This window comes from Peromyscus californicus, unplaced genomic scaffold (genome assembly GCF_007827085.1).
Source record: "Peromyscus californicus insignis strain IS unplaced genomic scaffold, ASM782708v3 Scaffold_18__1_contigs__length_77618521, whole genome shotgun sequence".
Classification (NCBI taxonomy): domain Eukaryota; kingdom Metazoa; phylum Chordata; class Mammalia; order Rodentia; family Cricetidae; genus Peromyscus; species Peromyscus californicus.
The window spans coordinates 51,563,108-51,573,220 of record NW_026294480.1 but is presented as its reverse complement, the minus strand read 5'-3'; the positions used below and the strand labels follow the sequence as shown (position 1 = coordinate 51,573,220).

The following is a 10,113-nucleotide window of genomic DNA, read 5'->3' as shown; positions in this document are numbered from 1 at the left end:
GGCTTGGAATACTGGAGGTGACAGGTGACATTCTCTGTGCCCAGCTTCAGGAAGAAAGTCTTATCCCTTCAATACTGAGTAGGCTAGCAGCTGTAGATTTCTATAAACAGCTTCTACTAGAATGTTCTTTCTGAGTTTACCTAGGGGTTAAGATAAATAAATGTGGAACTTTATTAGTTCTGTCTCTACAGCTGTTGAGATGATGGAGTCATCTCTGATTGCCTGTTGATTTGAATTATTACATTGATTGATTTTTTTTCAGGTTGGACCACTCTGTGATTCTGGGATATGTCTCACAGGGTGATGACACACTGAATTCCTACATGGCTAGTTCAGTCTGTTAAGGATTTTTGCATTTATGCAACAGTATCATGAGGGTATTGCTCTGTAGTTTTCTTATAATACCTAATAATCTGATAATAACATGGTGTTTAGCATCAGAATACTGTGGGGTTTTCTTCTTTATGTTATTGATTCTACTTATTTCTGCAGTATATATATATATATATATAATATAGTTGTATATAACTTGACTTGCTAAAAATCTGCTTTCTTTTCCAGTTTGTATTTACGTCATCAATTTTCTCTTTTTCCTTCTTTAAGGCTGATTTTCAATCAACTAAATGCAGAGGGGTGCCTTGTTTCAAATGGTTCTTCCCTGTTTCCTCTTTCCCCATCTTTATCCCTCTTCCTGTCCTAACTCCCCCTCCCCCTCACTCCCTCACCCCCTTCACACCTGCCCCCTCACCCCTTCACTCTCACCCCCTCATCCCCACCCCCTCACTCCCCCTCACCCCGACTCCCTCATTCCCTCACTCCCTGCCCCCCCCCCCCCCCCAGTCCGTTTCTTTCTCTTTCCCTATTTCCAGAAGCATGGTCCAGTCAAGTGATAATCTTTCATCTCTGCAGTTTGCTTTCAGACTGATATTATCTTTTAGACTTATTCAGAAAGGAAGAAGGTTTTTCTTTTGTTTCTGTTTCTTTTCTTTCTGATAATAAAGGTTTCATAGAAAAGAACTTTCATAAAAGAAATAAATTCATAACAGGGCAGTGGTGGCACACACCTTTAATCCCAGCACTCAGGAGGCAGAGGCAGGAAGATCTCTGTGAGTTTGAGGCCAGCCTGGTCTACAGAGTGAGTTCCAGGACAGTCAGGGCTGTTACAGAGAAACCCTGTCTTGAAAAACTAAACAAACAAATAAACAATAAAAGAAAAGAAAAAGAAAAAAAATCTCATTTTATGTTGCCGAGACAGCAAGGTCAGCTCACTGATGTCCATTCCAGTAGGCCCCCTGAAGGAGGACCAGGTGCTCTTAAGAGTTACCCATCAACTGTGATTATGTGCTTGCTCTGATACCCAGTAGCAAGGGTTGCCAACTTGGATGGAGAGTTTGTGTGCTGTTACTGTCTCCTACGTACAACCGTAAATGAGTTCACATTTTAAAAAGTCTGCTTCCGTCAGAACTTCTCTTTTGTCTTTTCTGAAGTTAAAAGCAGAACCCTCCTAGGTTATAGTTGTGAAGTTTCTCACGTTGGCTTCATTGTCTGTACTTGACATACGCTTCCACCAGCCCAAACCCAGATGACCTTCTCCTCAGATGCCCCCACATGGATTTTGACTTTTCCTGGAAGGAAGTCCTGGAAATCAATGAGGAGGCAAAAATGAACTGGATTCTTCCTCATTTCTGTCTTCCTTTCTTCTTTCATAGTCCACTGCTACTCTTGTTGGGTGGGGCCCTGTTTTTTTCTTTGGGATCCCGAACAACTGGATGGTTTTGAAGGCCAGATGATCCCAAGACATATTCTATCATGCACAACTGTACTTCCTCCAGTTTTACTCCTAAGTTAGGTGAAAGTGTGTGTGTGTGGGGGGGGGATCCAGGTAATTTCAGCATAGAAGAAAATGTTTCCATAGATGATTTCCTGAGCAGATAACACAAGGTGTACGCAAAGTCAAGGTTAGACGATGCTTTAATTTCTGCCCATGTGCGGAGGTAAGAATTTGTGTTAGCTCAAGATGTGGTGGCATCCACTGCTGTGGTTACCCCTTTCCTTCCCAAATCATCACTGTTTGGGCTGCCAAGGCCAGAAGCACTGAATATGTAGATACAAAACCAGAGATGTAACCACAGGCACTGTGGAGAATGACTTCAATGTGGAGCCTCCCCCATCCAGGCACATGGGGCAGCCACAACAAAGGGGCTCTGAACAATGCCCATTGTGCTGACTTCTTAGCCCACAGAGATGTGGTCCCTCAGATGCATGTCAACAAAGGGATGAATCGAACTGGGTGTTGGCAAACAAGCCCGCATTGTATTCCCTCTTCCAAAAATATTCCCTAAACTCTCCAAAGCCCTGAGCACTAGGGTATAAACCCTGCCTGGCAAGTCAGCAGATAAATACCAATGCCCCCCAACATGTAGACTTGCCCAGCCCTTGATCTGAGCATGACCCAAACAGGCAGCATTTAAACATTTAATACAAGTAATTTTCATCCAGGAACGGTCTTGCCAGCAAAGGGAGTCTAGAGGTCTGCTCTGAGAGGGGAGGCGTGTGGAATGTCTGACATATTACCCAGCCGAGTGCCATGAGAGCGGCCCATTTTTCTTTTTCCTGCCTTACCATTTAGCTGATGTAATTACACACTTGTGTGATGACAGTCTGTTATTTACCATGAGATAATGGGGTGGTCCAAGCAACCGGGGCACAGTGACTGCAAGGGCACAGATCACTGAGTTTAATGGCTGCATGACCTTGGAAATTATAAGGGGTCAGAATTGCATGACAAGACCACTTATCTCAGGTCTGAGCATCCAAGAGCAGCAGGGCCACGTGGTGCTTTGCCTTCCCAATCTCTTCTGGAGGAAAACACTGTAGCCCTGGGAGATGATGCATCAAGAATGGTCCTTGTACTTGTCTTTTTGCTTTATGGTGTACAGGGGAGTCCAACTCCGGGCCTGCTCATGCCAGGCAGGCACTGTACTGCCAAGCAGTATCCCTGGCCCTCCTTTTTTTTTTTTTAAATTTGAGACAAAGACTCATTTAGGTCATCAGGCTGGCCTTATGATCTACCTACCCTGCCTGCCAATACTCTTAGCACTTGGGATGAGAGGCCTGTGCCACCAGGCCTGGAATCCCTCTTCTCAACTCTTTCATCCTATACTCTTGGAGAGGGAGGAACAATTTTTTTAATTTAGGCTTTGCAGGGTCTCTCAAATATTCAGTTCTTCCAACATGTCAGCCACAGACATGCCAGTAGGGCTGTGTTCCAATCTGATTTTATTTCTGGGCACAGAACTATTTGAATTTCTTGTAGTTTCTAAGTGTGATAAAATATTATTTTACTATTCTTGTCATTAATATGTATAAATTAATGACATAATTTGCTATATATCTATCTATCTCTATTTATATCTATCGATCTCTATAATCTATATATCTCTCATTCTTAGCTCATAGGCCAGTCTGAAATAAGCTGCAGGCTATAATTGTCTATGGTTTGCAGGACCTTGCTGTGGAGTACCTTAGTGTGCCACCCAGAATTTGGAAATAAAGTGCCTTCAGGTTTCCTTCCAGACGTGAGAGTCAGGTGTGGAACAGCAGCCAAGCTTTTGGCAGAGACTAGGGCTTCATCGGCAGCCGGGCCCCCTCTATGATTTTCCTTGGTGAAGGAAGACAGAAGACAAGAGCGTGGTTAATGCACTGAGGTTTCCTTCCATCTTGGTTTTCTCGTCCTCTCCAGGCCTGTTTTTGTGTGCTAGAGCTCAGCACAGGAACAAAGCAAGGACGACCAACTCCTTGAAGAAACAGTCCTGCCTCTGTTCTCGTCTATATTCTGATTTTGAGACTTCCTCTTCCTCCTTAGCCACCTGTTCTGGGAGTCCTCTTGGTTTTGAGGTTTGTAGTGGTTTCGAAGCAGAGAGAAACTTGAGGATGTGACAAGTCACTGGGTGTCAGCATGCCAAAGGACATTGTACATTGGGCTGAGCCGCCAAATAAAAGCTTTGCCTTGCCCATTTCTCTCTTGCCCATTTCTCTGTATTGTGTCTGCTTTGAAAAAAAAAACAAAAAAACTAAACAACAACAACAAACTCTTCCTCTGCTATCTTTTGGTGTCATCGGAGACATTATGCTTTTGCGAATCGTACAACAAAAGAAATCCTTTTGAACATCTGTGTGTCAGGCATGGCTCTACACATGAGAATATAATGTGCTCTTTGAATTAGACCCTTGTAATACTTTAACCACAACTCAAGATCTCTTTATTTATTTTTGGCTAGGGCTGGATGACTTTAATTCTGTTACCTCTGCTCTGAAGGTTTCAGGCCCTGTGACCTCCAATAAAAGAGTAGTAGGCAGGAACAAGGAAAAGTGAGAACAGGTCACCAATGACCCCCTTCTGTCTCTGCCTGTCCTGAGCCTGTCCTTTCTAAGGCTGCACAACATGCTACCAGCCTTTGGCAGAGATCATGGCTTCGCCAGCAGCCAGGTTCCCTCTCTGATTTCTTTGGTGAGTGAAGACAGAAAAGAACAGTTCTGCTCTGTTTGATGCGCAGAGGTTTGGAAAGGATCTTGGAGTGCAACCTATTGTCTGATTAGACTGAATGCCTTCATGTCAGTCTTCATCAAAAGGTCACGTGGCTCCTGGAAAGGCTCACTAGTTTTATTGGTCATGGGCAGCACTTTAGTAAGCAAGTAAACATAGCCTTATCCTCAGCCTGCACTATACAGATGTACAAAAGGGCCCAGGGCCAAGGCCCCAAAGACAGTCTAGCCTGGTAATATCCCCTGTTTCTGTTTATCCAATGGTAAGCTGCTTTTTCTATGGCCTGCCTACTCAGAGGTGGGTGGAGACAGCACAGCATTATGGAGGTTTTCCAGGCTACAGGGAGACAGTATATGTGGGTTCTGGAGTTTCTAACAGTGACTGAGAATTTGCTTTTCTGACATCATTTTTACCTGCTGCTGTGGCACAGTGCTCCCTGACATGGAGTGACTTGGAAACATGGGAGCTGCAGTGACAGCTGCTTTTGGTCTTTGTGACATCTTGTCCCTAGCTTTTATGGTTTTGCCTCTGTCCCTGTTTCTTCTTCCTCAGTCCACATGTGCAAACACACATGCATGTGCATACGTACCTGTACCTATACACAATTTCCCACGTAAGACCAAGAACTAGTTGAGACTGTCACATCAAATTGCACAAAGTGTGACTGTATGAAACAGACAGGTGATCAGAAGAAAGGACCATCCATCTTCAAGTCCTGGGTGTTGTCCTTCTTTCTGGCTTTCTTCATTAATCCCGGCAATGGTTTGCATTTATACGTCCTGTGCCGATTTTTAAACCAGAAATACAGTGGTTGGTTCTACGTAAAAGCCATCAAAACCATTCATTTAGTATATCATATGCTATCTGATTCCTGGATGCACCCATGCCGCTGAGCTCAAGGTAATGGATTGGGTGATGAGCAAGAGAAGAAGAAAGACTTCCCACTTACTGTGCCACTAACTAGGCAAATGGTCTTGGACACATCAGTGGACTTCTCTGGGACCTGACTCAATGTCGACTGTTGTGTCTTATTTAGAAGCTAAGAATGAGCCGCGGAGATAATGTGTGAAGGATAACGTTTGTGAGTAGCAGACATGATTCCTGGAGGGATGCTCTGTCTGTGGCAACACTGTTAGAGGGATGAGTGAGACAGGAGTGAATGGGATGGCATTCACAGGACATGAGGAGCAAGTATCCCTGGGCCACCCTGGGCAAAAGGTTGAATCTTTGAGGGTTGGTTTCCTCATTTCTTTTCAAACAAAGGGTTATTTGGAATTCTTACTGTTTGGGTAATAATTTCTCAGTTTTTCAAGGTCACTTCATTTGCATGCATATTTAACTCTATGTGGGAGGCCTGTGGAAAGGTCAACATATGCTAATTTACATAAGTCCTTGGGTAGTTGGCTGCCCTGTGAACAGCCATCAGTGAGGAGATTTGGACTAGGGCCCAAGTCTATTTGGATAAGCTTTTGAATTGATCCTTTGGGACCATTTCCACGCTAGGACAGCACACTGACAGGTACTACAATGATGGCCTTTCTAAATGTCTTTGTTCGAACATAAGAATCCTACTGTAAACACAACAGGAGTTGCATTACCTTACAAACTATATCACTGAAAAAGAAAAGAAATATATCACAGTATTTCTTATAGCGGGTACAATAAACCCTTAGAAGCATTGTGACAAGGAGACAGAGGGTGTTCTTGACACACTGAGGCAGTCCATGGCATAAGCGGCTGCTTCTTCCATCCAGCTTGTCTCTAATCCTTCTGGATGAACTCTAGTATGAAACAGCAATTTCTTTATTCCTCAGGCCAGTAGAATTTTGCAGGGTTCTTGCTGTATTGTGCATTGAAAGCCTTCATTAGCAATGCAAGCCCTTCAGAAGGTAATGAATGACTCATACAAGCTCTAGAAATAGCACTGTGGAAAATTGCTTTTATGTAATCTTTCTCAGAGTGTCATTCTGTGAATGCTTATCATCCCAGCAGAACACAAGTGGGAAAGATCAGATCTTGTGGGGACTCTCAGGACACGCTGTGTCTCAGAGTCACACCATTGCCTCACAGGCCTCTATAAACCACTAGAAATTTGAGAGCATTTTACGCACAACAGGGGAGAGAGTGAGTGAGGGGCCAAGCTGTGAAGTGAGATCAAGCTCTGGTTTCAGTACAGGCATTTAGCACATGGGCTCCAATCAGGAGATGCTTTGTGTTCGTTGTTGTTGCTGTTTTTTATTTGTTTTTGGTCCAAAATTTAATCTTAAATGTTTCTAAGTTGTGGTAAAGTATACTTAACCTAAAACTAATACAACTCAGTTAGATAAAGTATATATGCGTTATTGTGAGACCATCACCACCATCCAACCATCCATCTCCAGATCTTTTTGTCTTCCTAACTCAAAACTCTTTACCTATTAACCAGTAACTCCCCTCCCACTTCTGCTTTCCTGGAAACCAGCATTCTACTTCCTGCTTGTTGGATTTTTGACTCTTCCAGGCATCTCAGGTAAGTGAAGTCATCTAGTATTTGTCCTTTCGTGATTAGCTTGCTTTACTTTGAAAACCATGTCCAAGGTGCAACCATCTTATATTGGATACTGTTCTAAGGGTGAACAGCCTTTTTTAATTGTTTCCCATTCTTTTAGGTATATGCCCAGTGGAATTGTGAACAATAAATTCTTAAAATTAAAAGGGATGGTTCTGAGGTAAGTGTATCAACAATTTGAAAGGAGAAAAGGCAGAGACAGGTGATCATCCCCAAACCTAGGGTAGTTACCCAAGCAAGGTCAGGGAGGAGAAAGGAATGGGCCTGTTGTAAACAAAGGCATACAATTGATGAGTTGTTAAAGTAGGCTTTTGAGCACTCATTGGAGGGGTTACAGCCAGCTTGGAAGGGACTTTCAAAAGCTAGGACAGGGGCCAATGGAGGTGGCTCATAGGTAAGAGTGCTTTCTCTGAAAGCATGGGGAGCTGAGTGTGAATCTCCAGAAACTGCACGAAAAGTTGGACATGATTGCGCATGCCTGTCACCCCAGCATTGGGGTGGAGACAGAAAGATCCCGAGAGCTCTCTGGCCAGTCAGCTTAGCCCACACTGGTGAGCTTCTAATTCACTGAAAGACCCCATGTAAGGCAATAAGGTGGAGAACAGTAAGGGGGAAGCATACTGTCTGGCCCTCCATTGCTAGATGAGCTCCTGCCATACCTAATTCTGCTCCTTGCCTGGATATGGTCCACTTACAACACGAGTGTTAAGTATGAGAGACATTTGTGTGACATTAGAGAATTCTGGGCGTGGAGCTGTTCTGAGGTGGTGAGGAGGAATACCTTCCTTTTAGCTTTCTGGATTCTGTTGGCACTTGGGGGCCAAATCAGACACTGGAACGTAACTCGTGCCTCCCATAGGGTCCCCAGAGGTGATCCTCAAAAGATACTGTATACAATCCTTCTGGCTGTGAGGAACTATGGGTGAGAGTTCAGATGAAGTGAGAATGGACCTGAGAGCCATAATTGTAGCTTCTGATGGTTACTTTATGTGTTTGGAAGTTGTCTGACATGGTCTTCCCTTGTTGGCACAGGCCCAGCTAACACTCCAAGGATCTGCCTCTTGTTCCACATTGCCACTGGCGCTGAGCAATGACCAAAGCATGCTAGATAATGATTAGTCTTGGAACGATTAACATCCTATGTACTTGGGTTTTAAAAGACTTATGTAACTGGTGTTCTACTTTTTCCTAGAATCTTTGCCTCTAAGGACTCGGTGTTGCAAAATGAAGAAGAAAAGGGATCCAAATATAATGGTACATCCTAATATTTGATTAGCACCCCTAGCCAACTGATAAACACATATTCCACGCTCTGAAATCCTACAGGAGCACACCCAAATGCTTCTAGGGGCCCTTTGCCACGTAATTGTTGATCCTTTGAGCCTGGATTTCAAGAGGGCACATTAGTTAGTGGCAGGGGGATGGTGTGTGTGGCCAGGGATGGGGCTTGGCCCTATGACAACTTGGAAGGCTTGCCACTGATTTAGAAAGAACAGCAACCCGTGTTCTGAACAGAGAGGGGGTGGGAGGATAGAGCTCTCTTTGGAACACTAATGAGAAGAAGATGAAACCACTTCAAAAAGAGGCCCAGTCAGTGGTAGAGGAGGGTGGATGGACATGTGGCTGGCTGATGGTTGAAATCTCCACAGGGTCATGTCTCATATCTCGAGCAGACTGACAGGGATCAGTGGGGGGATCCCTTTGAGTGTCCAGGCTGCTGTCTGTCATCAGAACCTGTGTGCAAACACAAATGTGTTTTTGTTTAGTGGTCCAGATTTCTCAACATTTTGATCTCTGGCTCCTTTAGGCTTGAGTGGCAGTGGAAGACAGTAGATTTTTGTGTTATGTTGGATGTGAGACATAAGCAAGAAGAGCAGAAATTTCCTTTAATGATTTTTTGCAAATCTGTGGAAAGAAGGTGGCTTTAGGAATGGCGTGGGGGGGGGGGGGGCAACAGAGCTAACCTTGGCTATGTTGCAATGTAAGCAATTTGAAGTGATGATGTATTATTGTAACTGTCAGGCTTTCTACTTCCTCATTTCACAATGGGGTAGAAGTGAGGTGGGGGCCAGTGGATTAAATGACCTTTTCTCAGGATCCAGAGAACTTATTAGATTTTGCAAAGCCACTCAAGTAGATTGGACTATGTCATATCTTATGTATAAAGACTTTCCACCTCAGAAGAGGTTTCCTGCTTTTATTACTTTTCCAGGAATGGCCAATGGCTGCCCAAATGTCAAGAGCTCCTGGGTTAGATTGACAAACATCTTCCCCTTTCACAAGCCGACTGCGTGTTACCCGGGTCATCCTGATGTATTCTGAGTGGTAAGCTCTGCTGATGTTGGCCTAACTCTGCCCTGTTTTCATTGTCAGGTGAGAACCATGACAGGTATGTGAGCTTCCCTGCCTCCCTCTCATTGTCTGAATCAGTTGGCTTCTCTCGAGCAAAACAACTGAGAAACAGGAAATATGAGTCTTGAGCCTCCTTAGTGTCAGCTGGTCCTGCGTCTGCCTGGTTATCTACCCCTGCAGGAGCTCAGCCAGCCAGGTTGTGAGGCCCAAGGAGGCTTTCGCTCCTAGCTTATCACTTACAGGACCTTTAAATTAAAAAGAAAAATTATGGTATGTATGCTTGGTGTGGGAGTGTGTGTGCGTTCATGTGAGTGCGTGCATGCATGGGTGTGCACATGCCAATGCACACATGGAGAGACAAGAGAACAAGGTTGGAGAGTCAGTTCTTTCTCCAGTATGGGGTCCAGGGAGTGAATGAAGGTCGCCAGGCTTGAATGGCAAGCACTTTTACATTCTGAGTCATCTTGCCAGCCTAGGGAACCATTTTTGGCTTCCACCATGACTCTAGCCCTTTACTACAACGTGCCCATTCTAAAGCCTGTCCTTTGAGCAACCGGTTGATGGGGAGTGGACTTTGGGCAGACAAAACCCTGTTTGGGGGACAGCTGAGGAATAGATCCCCTATGCAGGGTCAGAAGGGACCAAGCAAGAGGTCTGGAGTCCTTTG

General features: G+C 44.4%; 1 long non-coding RNA gene across 2 annotated transcripts; it reads left to right on the top strand.

The window, feature by feature from the left end:
• Positions 1 to 3,085: 3,085 nt before the first annotated feature.
• Positions 3,086 to 9,418, top strand: LOC128113595 (uncharacterized). Of its 2 annotated transcripts, XR_008219554.1 has the most exons (5): positions 3,086 to 6,670; positions 7,008 to 7,055; positions 7,195 to 7,254; positions 8,287 to 8,348; positions 9,307 to 9,418. It is a non-coding gene; the product is annotated as an uncharacterized LOC128113595 (long non-coding RNA). The 2 variants fall into 2 exon arrangements; XR_008219553.1 differs by having other exon boundaries at positions 3,086 to 7,055.
• Positions 9,419 to 10,113: the final 695 nt, after the last annotated feature.